General features: G+C 40.2%; 1 long non-coding RNA gene across 2 annotated transcripts in view; it reads left to right on the plus strand.

Moving 5' to 3' along the window:
• The window catches only part of LOC138149860 (uncharacterized), a 32,873-nt gene extending 17,951 nt beyond the window's left edge, over positions 1-14,922 (plus strand). Inside the window, exons 2-4 of one of the 2 annotated variants that reach the window (XR_011165442.1) lie at positions 4,646-4,767; positions 6,384-6,541; positions 14,201-14,922. This is a non-coding gene — a long non-coding RNA (uncharacterized lncRNA). The remainder of the gene's footprint in view (positions 1-4,645; positions 4,768-6,383; positions 6,542-14,200) is intronic. The other variant, XR_011165443.1, reaches the window with a different exon arrangement.
• The last annotated feature ends 1,101 nt before the right edge of the window (positions 14,923-16,023 follow it).

The raw sequence follows: 16,023 nt of genomic DNA on the forward strand, positions 1-16,023 counted from the left end.
TACTAAGTAAACTGAAGCTTTGTAGAGAAGTCAAATGACTTATGCAAGGTCACTTAGCTTGTGAGAGACAGGATTTGACCCCTGCCCTGTTCTTCCTCTAAGACTACTGTGTGCTGTATAGAGGGCACAGTCTGCCTATAAGCCAATCAAGAGTACACAACATAGAGATCATTTACGTTTATAAGGAGCTTTAAGGTTTGCAAAGCACTTTTCCTTGCAGTAGACTGTGCAATTATTATTTCCCTGTCCAGATGAGAAGTTTAATGACTTTCTCATGCTGACACAATTGGTAATTTCCTAAGGTGGGATTGGAACCTTGGTGTCTTGGTGCCAAGGCCATCACTTGACTAATTATTTAGTTCTCAGCATGGACATCAGAGGCTCTGAGAGTGGGTGACTTTCAGGGTAGCATATGCATGAGGTAGATAAATTAAATGTACTTGCAATACACTCATCACATATTGTCATAAGCTGCTGTGTGCTTATAATATTCAAATAGTCAGCGTGGCCCATAGGAGAATTCTCCTCTCACACATTTGATTGCATAGGGCCCATCCGCAACAGTTGCCTCAACTAGTCAGCTAGCATTGACCTAATAAAGATTTTCCAAAAGTTTGGCATGGGCTTTCAACAAATGGGTAGAGCGTAATGTTTGAAAGGACTAATTGGATTTTTATCATAGTTTCCATGAGGGTAATAAGAACTCGGGCCTCCAGTGACCTCAAGAAAAAATTCAGCCAGAAGTTACAAAACTGCAGTTTCTGGCCTTAAAATCTGATTGACTCAAAGCTGACTATACCTCTAAAGGCAGCAAAGCTAGAGTCCAGGACGGCTGCACAGGAATTCCAGTTGAGGAAAGTCCAAGACAGTTTATCAGCCAAAAATGAGAGCATTCACTTTAAAGTGCTACACAACTTTTATTCTTTCTAACTCTACATGGGTAGTTTTTGCTTATTTTGCTTTGTTTTACTGTAAACCTATGTAAGAGTCTGGAAGACCTGAGCTCAAATTCTGCATTGGACACTTGCTAATCATGTGACTCTACTCAAGTCACATCTCAGACTCAGTTTCCTTAAGTATGAGATGGAAATAAAAAAAAAATAGCACCCACATCAAAGAGTTATGAGAATTAGATGAGATAGTGGATTTGTAAAACATGTTGTAATCTTAAAGTGACATACAAATGCTAGCTATTGTATGTGTGTATACACATACAATAAAAGTCATAAGCACTGGGGACACAAAAAGAGACAAAAAACAATCCATGTTCTCAAGGAACTTCCAATCTAATAGAAGAGAGAACATGCCAACAAATATATACAAAGCAAGCTATATACAGGATAAATAATCAACAGAGGGAAGGCCTTAAAATTAAGAGGCATTGGGGAAGGCTTCCTGTAGAAAGTGGGACTTACATATATGCATGTGTATGTACATATATTATTATACAGAGTGTTAAGAGGGCAGGGTTCATAGTCAAAGAACTGAGGCTAAATCGCACTATTGCAATTTCTTATCTCTGTGACCTTGGGGAAATCATTTAACCTCTCTGGGTCTCAGTTTCCTTATCTGCAAAAATGAGGGAATTGGACTAGCTGGCTTCTTTATTTTTTTAAAGCAATCAGGGTTAAGTAACTTGCTCAAGATTACACGGCCAGTTATTTCTGGGTGTGGTGCTAAGTATCTGAGCCCCAGTTTGAACCCCAGATCATCCCAACACTGGAGCCAGTGCTCTTACTTGCTGAGCCACCTGGACGCCCCTAAGCAATTAGGGTTAAGTAACTTGCTCAAGGTTACACAGCCAGGTGTTTCTGGGTGGGTGCTAAGTGTCTGAGCCTGGATTGACTAGCTGGCTTCTAATGACTTAGACCTTCCAGCCCTAAATCCATAAAATAAAATGTGTGTGTGTGTGTGTGTGTGTCTGTGTCTGTGTGTGTCTGTGTATGTGTACAGACAGAGACTCGATTTATGATTCCATTGGTACACCTAAGCCTGAATAAAAGAATTCCTTCCATCCATGCAGGTTGATAGCTTCTCTGCAATTTATTGTCTTAGGGATTAACCTGGAGCTTGGCTGTATTTGTCTTTCCCGAAGAGGACCATGACATCAGAGAGATGATGACATGATGTGCAGTTGACTTTGATTTGAGTGAGGGAGGGCTATGCAAGGTCACAAGCCATACTTTCTCCTCCAGAGCCACCTGGGTCCAATGGCCAGATACTCATCAGGCAACGGGAGATGGTCCAGGATGCAATGGGAGAACCTGGACTTTTTAGGCTGTCTTTTCAGATTCTCACTTTGAATGAGGTAACCCCATTCAGTGAATAGGCCTCTTTAAGTAGTCACTCAAGGGATAGCCCCTTTAATAAAAAAAAAATTCAAACTGGGAGGGAAAGACCCTTAGGGTTTTCCTCAAAGAGAAACAGTCACTATTTAGTATTTACATTCACTCTGTAGTAGGGGGCCAGGGACCTATTGTCCCGTCTATGAGCTCCAAAGTGAACTGGGTTTAAGGGTTGGACTTTGAGAAAGAAATCTAGGCAGTAAACCCAAAGGAAAAAAAGGTAAGTCATGTCATCATCTCCCTGGTGTAATGGTCCTCTTCAAGAATGAAGGACAAACACAAAATGTTAGTAAGCAGCCTCCCCTCCCCTCCATCCCTCCCCTCCTTTCCTCTTCCCTTCTTCCATCCCCTCCCCTTCCCTCCTCTTCTCTCCTTTTCTCTCCTCTCCTCTCTGTCCTTACCTGGGGGTGCTCTGCCCAGAGGAAGGCACTTTCAATGTCCAAAACCTGTAGCACTGAGAAGTTAAATTGTTAAATAACTGGTACAGGGTCCCATAGCAGGTATATATCAGATATGTACTTGAACCCAGGTCTTTCCCACTCCAAGGCCAGCTTTCTAGCCTATTCTTGATACTTTTTGTGGTAGAGGTTCCCAGCTCATATTTATCTGATCAGCCATAATTGGTCACATGGTACCTTGACCCCAATATAGTTATGTCATTTGGTCCTCTTTGAGAATGAGGGAAAACAACCAACCAACCAACTTTCCTCTGACCACATCACTCTCCATAAGTGGCACAGAGAATAGAGCACCGGCCCAGGAGTCAGGAGGACCTGAGTTCAAATCTAACCTTAGACACTTAACACTTATTAGCCGTGTGCCCTTGGGTAAGTCACTTAAATCCAATTACCCCTCCTTCCCCCCTCCAAAAAGGGAAAAAAAAATAAATGCATATCCCAAAAGTGTTATTGTATTTTTAAGCTTTAAAGCTTACTAGGACTATATGTATAGATATAAAAATGAGTGTATATAATATGTATGTATATGTATATAATATAGATATAATATGTGCCTTATATAACAAAATATACATGTATGTTTCTAATGAATACTTCTAAGATTCAAAGTTGAGTCTATTATTTCTAAATAAATAATTAAGAACAATTAAGAAACTGATACAATATGACAAAAGAAGGAGGTCTTCTGGGCATATGTTGTAGTGATTTGTCGTTCATTCTTGCAGAGGACCATGACATCAGGAAGGTGATGCTGTAACTTGCAGGTGAATTGGATTTAAGTGAGGGAGGGCTGTGCAAAGTCACCAGCCTCACTTTCTCCTCCGGAGACCTCTGGCTCCAGTGGCACAATATAGATCAAGTTGTCTGGGGGTGGACTCGCTCCCAGCATATAGCCAATCGTTAACTAACATTAAGGGCAAACAGTCCCTGCTCTCAGAGCTCAAGGTCTAATAAAGGAGACAACACCCAAAACAACCACGTTCAAAAAGACCTATAATACAGGACATAATGGGGGTAATCCCTGAGGAAAGGCACTACAATTGAATTGGGAAAGAAGCTGCCGTGGAGCTTGATGGAGGGAAATAAAGACACAACTTGGAATGAGAATAGCTGGGTTTGGGTTCTGTCTCTAGCACTTCCTAGGATGACCTTAGGCCAAGCACTATGTATCTTCATCTGTAAAATATAGAAAATAATACTAGTACCACCTACCTCATGGGGCTGTTGTGGGCATTAGGGGAGGTAGAATAAAGTACTTTGCAATGTGAAAATTATTGTATAAAGATGACGCAGTGTGATTGTCACTCCCCACTTCTAGTCCTTTGGACTCTAGCAGGTAAATAAACTGTTTTGTGAAGGCGATACATAATTATCCCATAATCCACATGGCTCTGGATTCTAGAAGAAGAAAGGAGAAGAATAATCATCCCATTTCCTGGTGTAGGATAGTATATTTTTGCCTGAACTCAGAAGTGTCTTAGCTACTTTAATTATATAACAGCATCTAATCAATCAATCAGCCGGCATTTATTAAACACTTACTGTGTTCCAGACATAGTAATGAGAACCAGTGATTCAAAGAAAGAGCAAAAGCAAGCCCCACCCTAGAGATGCTTATGTTCCAAGGTGGGCGGGGGCGGCACAAACATCAGAACATAAAAAATAAATGCAGAGTAGAAGAAAGCTAACCCTAAAGTTTAGGAAATCTTCCCTAGACTCTCTAATTAATAGCATTTTCCCTTCTAAACTATTTTGTATCTAACTACTATATTTGTATCCATTAACTTCATTTTTGTGCTATTTATTCATATATCTGCATATTTGTCTTTTTGTGTGGGGAAGAGCCTTCCAGGCAAGAAGGACGGCCTGAGGCAAGGCCCAGATCAGAGAGATGGAGTGTATTGTTTGTGGAACGTCCAAGAGGTCAGCACCACTGAACCAAAGAGCATATGGTGGAGAATAAGGTATGAGAAGACTGGAGAGGTGGAAGGGGGTTAAGATATGAAAGGCTTTGAATGTCAACTAGGGCATTTTGTATTTGATCCTAGAGGCAATAGGCAGCCACTGGAATTGACTGAGTAGGGAGGTGGCATGATCTGACCTGAGCTTTAGGAAAAATAATTTTGGTGACTGAAAGGAGAATGGATTAGAGATGGCAGAGACTCAAGGCAGGCAGGATGGCCGGCAGGCTATTGCAATAGCCCAGGCATGGAGTGATAGGGTCTGCATCAGAGTAGTGGAAGTGTCCAAAGAACAAAGGGGGACATATTCAAAAGATGTTGCAAAAAGAAAATAGACAGGGTTTGGCAATGGGTTGGATATGGAGAGTGAGAGATAGAATGAGAATCCAGGATAGCTCCTAGGTTGGGACTTAAGGAACTAAGTCAGGAGTGAGGAACCTGTGTCTAACAGGCCACATGTGGCTCTCTAGGTCCTCAAGTGTGGCCCTTTGACTGAATCCAAACTTCACAGAACAAATCCCCTTAATAAAAGGATTTGTTCTATAAAACTTGGACTCAGGCAAAAGGCTGCACCCAAGGACTTAGAGGGCCGCATGTGACCTTGAGGTCACAGGTTCCCAACCCCTGGACTAAAAACGTTGTTGAACTCTACAGTAACAGGAAGGGAGGAGGTAGAGACAGTTTATAAGTTCATCTGTTTTGATTAATTAAAGGCACATATTAGACATCCCAATTTGAGATATCTGAAAGGCAATGGAGATTCAAGACTGGAGGTCCAAAGAGAGGTTGTAGCAGAAAAGGTGGGTTTAAGAATCATCAGTATAGAAATAGCAATCAAATTCCTAGGAGCTGATGAGATTGCCAAGTAAAATAGTGTAGAGGGAGAAGAGGTCCCAGGACAGAACTCTGAGGGATGCCTATGGCTGGAGGATGTAATCTGGGTAAGGAGACTGAGAAGGAGAATCAGATAGGAATTCCAGATGTGGAGAACACTCAGTCTCAAGGCACAGAGTGTCCTATGAGAAGAATAGTAAATAAGCCACTCTAGATAAACCATAGAGTTTGTGGAGGGAAATAAAGATAAAAAGACTGGGAAAGTAGGAAGGACCAGGTTATGCGGGACTTTAAGTGATAAACAAAGATTTTCTATTTCATCCTAGAGGTAATAGGAGCCACTAAAATTTACTGAGCAGAAGAAATGGCATGGTCAGACATACACTTTGGGGAAATCAGAGCATTTTTAGTCTATATCCTGTATTATCAGGTAGTATGTTTATCTGTAGAACACAGAACTCATACTCAGGAAATCCTAGGAGTTAGAGAAATAAGTATTTTAGGTATTAAATATTTAGGCATTTAGTTAAATTAGGTATGTATATATTGAATTAATTAATATTAAATTAGGCACATAAATATTAAATATTAGGTATTAAAATAAGTATTTTAATATCCATTCCATATGAGGAAATTGAAATTATAGCAAGAATGTCAAGCATATTAGAGGGCAGCATTCATCTTACAATGCAAGCTTCTACAATAACAACTTGTTGAGGAGGGGCGGGATTGCCACTGGAGACTGCTGAGTAGCATGATTTCACACAGTAACATCTCTACTTTAGGAAAATGTTAGGAGTGGGAAGAGAAGATTGGGAGACCAAGAACAAACCAACTGCAGTGGTCCAGGAGAAAGGTGGCACGGGCTGTGTTTATGGAAAGGAGATTGAGATATTGGGAAAGTAAAAACAAGAAGATTTGGGCAACTGATTAGATATAGGAGGTGAGTGAGAATGAGAAGTCACAATGTTGCCAAGGTAAAAAATATGGGTGGCTAAAAGGATGGTGGTGGCCTTAACAGGAAAATGGAAGTTCAGAAGAGGGAAAAGTTCCCAGGGACAAATGAGCTCTATTTTCTGCATGTTGAGCTAGAAAGTACTTACTTTCTTTACATACATCCTCTCATTTGAGACTTAATTCAATTCAACAGAAATTATCACTATCCCTCCTTCACAGATAAGGAACCTCAGATACAGACATAACAATTAAGCCTGACATCACCTGGCCAGTGTCACGGAAATAAGAATGGAAGCAGGTCTTTTGATTCTCATAGAGTAGCTTGCACCTAATCTGGAACTGGGCTTCCTCATCTCTTCCTGGACATCACCACATTGTGCCAGTTGGATATACTTTCTTGAGATGATACAATCTTTGACCATTAGCAACCGTACATGGGAAAGAGGCTGCAACATTGAAAGACTGTTGCTGGAGAGCTAGAAGGGACATTAGAGGTCCAACTCCCTCATTTTTCATTTATGGGCTAACGAAGACTTGGAGAAGTTAGGAGATTTTTCCAGGGTTACATATCTAGTAAGTGCCTGATTTGAACTCAGGTCTCCCTGATTTTAATCCCTGTTTTCTGTCCACTGTATCATATTGCTGTGGGAAGGAAGAAATGGATGGAAAAACGTTAAGGATTTCATTACTGGGCGGTGAGTGACTCAGATCTACGCCAAGTGACAATGGATATCAACATCAATCAGGGGAACCTAAAGGATGAAAGGAGTTTTAGACCTGGCAGCATATCTTTCCTGAGTGCTTACAAGGTGCCAGAGCAGCATACGATCCTGGAGAAGCAGCAGCTAGTGGGAGACGGCACAGAACACTCTGTGGTTGGTATGTGACCAGGATGAATACAGGTTGTGAATAGTAGCAGAGATTCAGAGCAAAGGGTTGCCTTCTTCTGTGCTCATTGTTCTGGCCTAGACCTCTAACCCAATATACAGGGAATCCAAAGGCTAGCTACCGGGCAGGGTAGAAAGAGCAATAAAGTGAAAGGGAACCAGGAAGCCTGGGCTCAAGGTTCCACTTCCCCAACTCATAAACCGTGGTACTTGGTCAGATTATGTGAAATACCCACCTCTAAATTCCACGATTCCAAGACTGGCACCATGATGCCTTGGAAAGCAGGCCTGATTTAGAGTCAAAAGCCTTGGGTTCAGATCTCAATTCTGCTATTTACCATGTGACCTAGCCTAAGTCATTAATCTGTAAAATGACCTCCGAGGCAATTTGTAGCTCGAAATTGATGGTCATCGGAATTGCAAGAAGAGACTATGGCAGATGTGAAACCAACCTTGGGTTGACAATTCCCAAGGAATGACACGTTTGCTTGGTACTTTGTCCTTTGTACTTTCCAAAGCACTTTCACAAACATTATCTTATTCCATCATTACAAAAAAACCTTCAGGATGAGTAGACAAGACCCTGAACAGCAGGCAGATGGAGAAATTTCACCCTAATAAGCCAGAATCAGAGCTTCCATTCAGTCTGACCTTGGCATTCACACCAATCTCACCATGCCTTTCCATCTGAATTGCAGCTGAAATGGTTCATCTCTATTGCCTCCTTCATTAGAATGGAAGATCCCTGAGAGCATCCTCAGTCTTATTTTTCTATTTGTATTCCCAGAGGCTAGCACGATGGTTTGCACATGAGAAATACACTTTTTTTTTTCATTCATTCTTTGATCTGCTTCTGAATCTCATAAACTCTCAGGCTATCCCTATAAGAAGTAATCTAGAAACACTAACTGGGAGACTGTGATATAGGCCAGTCTGTTTTCCTTTAATGAGATCACAATCGAAATCTTTTACAGTGGAATCATTTAGTGGTGCTGTATCCTATAAGGAAAAGAACACTAGGTTTGGAGCTGGGTTCAAATCATGCCTCTGTCTCAACCTTGGACAAGTCACTTCACCTCCCTGAACTTTCGTTTCCCCATCAGTAGAATACGAAGGTTGTTCTAGGTAACATCTAACAGCCCTTCCAGTTCTAAATCTATGATCTTATAGATGCTTTCTAACTCCCCAACCCCAACCACATTATTTAAGGAAGGCAAATTAAAAGACCAAGTGAACATTTTTAAAAGTCAAAGTCAACATTTTACCACAGTGATTACAGCCCACCATTCTTACCTCAATGATATCAGAACTGTTTTTGCCTGTACTAGAAATTAATAACTTCCATTTCCACAGGGACCCATTTTCCTGACTATGAACGTCAGACAGAGGCAACAAAGGCATTATTCTTTTTTTTTTTTTTTGAAAGGTGCAAAAGGAAGGAGAGAAAGGCAAGCAGTTTGGCAGCTATATAATGCTCAGGCAGTCCTACTTTTTCTCAGAACAGCAAGAAGCTTCAGAAAGCTGGCCTCACTACTCCCAACATGCTCTCGACAGAAAATGACAGAGTTTTTGGCATTCAAGTAACTCCCCAATTGCAATAGAGCTTGCTTAAGCTAACGATCCCATTTTGGAGGCATTCTTTTAATTAAAGATAACTCAAAATGACACCATGTCACTACCACTCTGAAGCCCCTCCCCCAACACACATACAGTGCTCATATAAACATACCCATGCACTCACATACACATGAACCCACATTCCAATGATAGCCAGGCCAAGAAGTTTTGTTCTTTTCAAGGCTCACATTTTTTAATAAACTTACATCGTTTCCAACATCATTTCCATTCATTTATTTGCTGCTGGTAAACTCCATTATTCTCAGATAATATAAAGGACTTGTCACTCCAGTTGGATTCGATATATTTTCTTGGGATTTGATATTCTCTTTGTGAAACGATACCTTTTTTTTAAAGCTACGTCTAAGTACATGTCAAGTATGAGGGCACTGGGAGTTTAATAGCTTGGAGGAATTAATGGATGCACATCTGGAAAACAGAGTTTGTTGGAATCTGATAACTAAGATACTGTAACTATTCTGCCAAAAAGGAAAGATTCCTGCAAAGAATGTCATGTAAATAATATTAACAGATATCTAGCCTTCCCCAGAGCCCATCAGAATAACCTTTGTGTGTGCTGTAACCACCTTGGTAAGAGGACCAGGCTGCAGTTCAGCAGTCCTACTTAATTCATGTTGATGTCTAAGACAAAGAGAGAAAAGCTCATTGCTCTTTTCATTGTTTATTCTAACTAATGAGATAATGAGCTTTTTCTTGGATTGCTTTAAGGATCCTTAAGAGCCTGCTTTAGTCAATCTTTTAGCCTTCATGAAATGTGCTCTCTTGTTAGTGTTGTCTTTGGAATCCAAGAACGTGGACTGGAATTCTGCCTCTGCTGCTTCTTCCTTAACTCTGCCAGGTCTCACTTCCTCATCTACAAAATCACAGGGCTGGACTGGATGACCTGAGGGCCCCTCCAACTCTTTATTTTATGTCTTAAGAAATGCACAGAGCATTGTTCTTACTGTTCTAGAGAGTATAACTGAAGTGTGACTTTGAGCATCTCAAAATCCAGTCAGGTAAATAGGAGTAACAGGTAAAAAAAAAATGGACCTAGAAATGACCTGTCTCCATTCCTCCAAATGTAGCAGTGAAGACACATACAAAAGACCTAATGAGCTATGAAGTGGGGGAGAGGAAGGAAAGGAGAATAAGCGTTTATGTGGTACCTACTGTGTGCACACTGTGCTATGCACTCTACAAATCTTGTCTCATTTGATTCACAAAAACCCTAGGAGGTAGGTGGAAAGTGATGCAAACAGAGGTTAAGGGACTTGACCAGGGTCATGAAGCTAATAAGTGTCTGGGTCAAATTTGAACTCAGGTCTTCCTGACTCCAGTGTTCTTATTCACTTCAGCACCTAATTGCCACCAAAGTAACTTAAACTAGTCAAGGTGATTTAGGAAAGCTTCCTGACTCCTGTACTGAAGGCAGAATAGGACCTGGTTTGATGGGGGAGGGAGAAGGAACATTCTCTGGGAGGAGACTGGCATGAGCCGAGAGAAGGAACAGGGGATGGTAATGCTTCCAGGGTTGGTAATTCCTTGGCTGAAGCAGAGAACATAGAACAGATGTAACAGGAGATAAGAGATGTTACCTCACAGTTTTCTCTTCTGGAAGGACAAAATGAGGATTGTTCTGAGACAGAGAACTGAAGGTAAAAGTCGTGCTCTAGCTTTGAAGGCTCCTCTTCTGTTTGAGTTTTCCAAGGCCAGCGACATTTCAGAAAGGAAAAAGAGGATGTTCCTACTCAGCAATCTGGCTATTCTCCAGTGGTTTTTTCCCCTGCTGTGAAGAGGAAGATTTCTTTTTAGCTATTCTTTGGGTTTGGAGAAAGTGAACTTCACAGAGAGTAAATTTGTAAGACTTTCTAATGGCTTCATGATGGGCCATTGTGATCCTGGAGAGGCACCTGATAAGGTCAGGCCAATATTCAACTCTGAAGGTTGGAACTTCCTCCTTAGCCAACTTGACCATCCCAGAAACAGAGCTATGACAGCCAATAACTGGTTAAATCAGCAGCCAAGAAACATTCCCACTCACCCAGAGGTGTCGGGGCAATGAAATGATTGTCGCCATTTGCCTTATGTTCCCTCTTGAATTCCTTTGTCCTTCCCCCAGGGATGCTCCACTTTCCTTGTTGGCTTGGGCCTACAGTTATCCATAAAGAACACTGTGTTCTTCCTTCATTCCCCAAGGCAAAACAAAAAACTTAGGCCTGAAATATGAATATTCTTTGATAGCGTTTTACAGGACACAGCTGGATGGCCTGTTGCTGTGGTTTTATATTTTAATTTATGATGTAAAACAGAGGGTGTGTTTACATATTTGGCAGCAGAGTGGGTACCATCTTAAAATTTTAATAATAAATAAATCACTGGAAGACAGGCCTATTTAAGCCAAAGGCAAGAGAGAAAATGTAGAATCTCACAAAATTGTGGTTTGTTTTTATTTTGTTTACTTTCATAAAGAAACAAATTCTAAACAATTTCTAAAGAAACAAATTTCATAAAAAACAAGCTCTTGATGCAGGTAAACTATGTGGATATTCAATTCAATTTAACAGACATTTATTACATCCTAGAGGCTAGGGATACAAAGACAAAAACAAAATATGTCCTACTTTCCAGGAGCTTATATTCTACTGGGAAGAAAAAAACTTATTCCAATGAATAAATATAAAATAGATAGAAAGCAAATATGAAATAATGGGGGAATAACAATGGTATAAATTAAGTCTGATAGCAGATCATAACACTAGAAGCTTTCCCTGATCCATCACCCCAAATTAGCAGCAACCTTCTTGTAGAAGTAGTAGTAGTAGTAGTAGTAGTAGTAGTAGTAGTAGCAGTAGCAGTAGTAGTAGTAGTAGTAGTAGCAGTAGCAATAGTAGTAGCAGTAGCAGTAGTAGTAGTAGTAGTAGTAGTAGTAGTAGTAGCAGTGGTAGTAGCAATAGTAGCAAAAACTCGCACTTAGATAACAACTGAATGCTTACCAATACTCTTTCCTCAAAGCAAACAAGGGAGAACAACAGAAAGAACAGGGGGTATAATGTAGAAGTGAGTGCTAGACCTGAAATCAAGAGACATGTATTTGATCCTTGACCCTACTCAATCCCTTAATCTCTCTGTACCTCAATTTCCACATGTGTAAAATGAAGAAAGTAATACTACCTACTTCACAGGGTTCCTGGAAGGAAAGTGCTTTATAGACCTTAAAACACCATCCATACGAGTGCATAATACAAACCATCATCATCATTTTACAGATGAGGAAATTGAGACTCAGAGAGGTGAAGCAATGCAGCTGGTAAGCGTCAGAGACATGAAATAAACCCAGATTTCCTGACCTTAAGCCTAAGCCTCTTTCCGTTACATTTTCTTCCCACCTCAGAAAATAAGGGAAAGAAAAGAAAAGAATCATTTTAATTTATGCAACTCCACATTGTCTTGTATACATTTCCTCCTCTGCCCCCATATAGCAACTCATTTTGGCGAGGCAAGACAGCAAGTCTTTCTTTAAGTGCTCACTGTGTGGCAGGCTACATAGCAGTGCCAGGGCTACAGATAAAAGCAGAAAGGAACACAATCCCTGCCTTAGCAGAGCTTATAGTCTAATAGAGGAAGACAAGGCACAGAAGACAGCTACAAAGTGGGAGAAGGAGGGGAGACAGAAATGAAGCTAATTATGATAAGACATAGTATTGAAGTCCAGAAAATTGGAAATAGAGCCAAGAGGGGGATAAAGGCTAGCTGGTCTGGGCATCTCCCCAAAAAGGCAGCCTTGTGAAGAACTCACTAAAGGAAGATGAGGGCCACAGAGCAGAGAGAGGTTTTACTGTAAGAACAGTGGGATAGATGGATGTTCTGTAGTGAGAAGCCCTCAGGAACTGAGGTAAGTTCTAGAATGAGACCACACCTGAGGCGCGGTATTAAAGCCAGCAAAGTCAGAAGTGTAGCCAGGAGGGCAATGAATGTGCCAATGCAATGCATTTTTGCATCTCTATAATGCATTCATGAGGTGTATATATTTGTGTTACGCATTATATTTCCATCTTATCTTCCTAACATATTAAAAGCTCCATTAGACAATAGGTCCCATCTTATCTAAACTTAGTACCTAACCCAGTGCCTAATACAACACTCCTTACACTCACTAGAGATATGTAATAAATGTTTTAGTAAATTAAATGGAATCAAATGGAATAAAATTTATGAAACAAATGACCAATTTAATTCATAGTTTGTTTTGGCCAAAGGAATGAGACCATGAACACAAAAAGAGTGTCTCTTTATACCAAGTCCATGGATCAAATGAGATAACATTTGAAGAAAGTACTTAGGACAGTGCCTGGCACACAGTAGGTGCTATATGAATGATTATTCCCCATCTCCCTCTCCCTTTCCCACTACCAAAGTTTCTAGGCTATGGATCAAGATTATCGTCTCAGATGCAACCCAGTTCAAAAATCATGGTTACTTGAAAAACAAAGAGATCAAAATTTCTAAAATCTTTGACCCAGAGGCCCCATTCCTAGGCACATACCCAAAAGAGTTTGTAAAAGGCTTCCCACATGCTCCAAAATATTCATAGCAGCATTTTTATGTAAATTAAATCGATGTCCATTAATTTGGGAATAGCTAAACAAAGGGACACATAAATGTGATGGAATGGTGCTGGATCATAGGAATACACAAGTTGGAGGATTTTAGAGAGGGATAACATAGAGTAAGGTAAGAAGGCTGGGAAAACAATATAGACCATGATTGCCACAATGCACATGCAAAGACCAACAACCACAATGAAAATAAAACTGAATTCTGCAAAATGTTAAAGAGCAAGGTTGGCCCTAGAAAAGAAATGAGATGTACGTCTTTCCCTTCCTTGACGAAGTGGAGACAATGGGTGTGGAATCTTGCATAAGCTGCACAATTCAGTTATCTGGACCTCAAACATAGATTGTTCACTGATTGACTAAATGGGTTTTTCCTTTTTATTTTATACTGCAAGATATGTCTCTCTGAGTAGAGGAAGGAGAAGCAATATATTCCGAAAGTAATGATAAAGAAAAAAAAGATAGTAATATTTTCAAAGAAAACAAAAGAAAATGTATATAATGAGAAATGCTGCTTGTTTTCAGATATGCCCAACTACTTCCAGTCACAGAACCAGCAAATCTACTTATCCAGAAGGTATGGGTCTAGAGGCCAGCAGTTCTGCAACCTGTGGACTGGTCCAAAATGCAAAGATTCAACGTACTGGTGTCTGTGTGAACTTTTCAATCAACAGACAAGAAAAAGGGAAGTTGAAGAGCTATTTATCCTTGGTGACTAGCATTCTACAGACCCATCAACCACAGCTTTCAAAGATAAGCAACCTGACTCCATAATATAGGAAGGACGAATAATAACTCATTTCTTTATAACACTTATATACTTTCTAAAACATATTGAAGAACAATAACAGCAACATCGTGTGATGACCAACTTTGTTATACTTAGCTCCTCTCAGCAATGCAATGATCTAAGACAATTCCAAAAGACTATAGATGGAAAATACTGTCCACATCCAGAGAAAGAGCTAGGCAGCCTGAATTCAGATTGAAGCAGACTATTTTCTCTCTCTTTTTTTTGTTTTTTTCTTTCTCATGCTTATTCCCTTTGGTTCTGACTCTTCTTTACAACATAATTAAGGTGAAAATATGTTTAATATAATTGTACATGTATAACCTATATCAGATTGCATGCCATCTAGGGGAGGGTGAAGGGAAAGGAGGGGGGAAATTTAGAATTCAAAATCTTATCAAAGCAAATGTTGAAAACTAAAAATTAATTAATTAAAAAAAACATATAGTAGAAAGAACACTGACTCTGGAGTCAGAGGACCTGAGTTCAAATCTTACTACTTATGTGATTCATGGCAAACTATATAACTTCCCTGGACCTGAATTTCTTTGCCTGTAAAATTACAGAGTTGGATTAGGTGCCTCTTGAGGTCAGCTTCCAGTTCTGTGATCCTAGATGAGCTGTGTATAATCCTATAATCCACTGATCTCTTTGGAAATTCCCCTTATACACTGCAAGAGACCTAATCATAGTTAAGCTGAAGAAATCAATCATGAACAGACATTATTCCCAACAACGATAGCAACGACTCATATTTCTTTAAGTGCCAAACACCCTCCTTCCAAGAATCCTCTAAAATTAAGTAGACACCAGTCCAGGTCAAATCCTGCCTCGGACACTTACTAGCTGAGTGGACAAGTTTGTGCTCTCCTAGCATCATCTTCCTCATCGGTAAAATGGGAATAATAATAACACTATTAGTACCTACTTCGCAGAGTAGGTACTATTTAAGTGCTATTAAGAAAAGACATGTAAAAAACACTTTCCAAACCTTAAATCACTATATAAAAGTTAGCAATTATTCTTAATGAATAGATCATCAATGGCACAGCTGCTACTGATACACTTCCTGAGAAAGCATGCTATGGAAAGAGTTGTGGACAAGCCTAACAGTCAGGAGATTCTGCCCTTAGACCCGGCTCCTCGTAGTTAATAGGAGAAATAGTAGATAGGAACACAGGTCACCAAAAGTCACTGGGACTGGGAAAGGGTTCCATAGAAGATAGCACTGAGCTGTGTTTTGCAAGAAGGGAAAGATTCTCTGAGAGGTAGATAAGGAATAGGGAACGGCTAGTACTGAGGCATGGAAACAGGATGGAATACTGTTCTATTGAGGGAAGGCCAGTTTGACTAGATTGCAGAACGTTAAGAATGCCATTTTACATGTATGTATATATGCATGTATGTATGTATGTGTGTGTATTGTTCCAATGGCAGTGTATGGTTGTGGGAAGTTGAACAGCAAGGAATGCTGAGTGCCACAGATTTGACGTTTTTGAATTGTGGTTCTATAATGCCAATGCGATATTCACAGTGCCCACAGGAGCTATGAATATGC

The sequence above is a fragment of the Petaurus breviceps genome, unplaced genomic scaffold (assembly GCF_028583685.1).
Source record: "Petaurus breviceps papuanus isolate PSGF00001 unplaced genomic scaffold, PetGlider_PUasm1.0 90849, whole genome shotgun sequence".
Classification (NCBI taxonomy): Eukaryota; Metazoa; Chordata; class Mammalia; order Diprotodontia; family Petauridae; genus Petaurus; species Petaurus breviceps.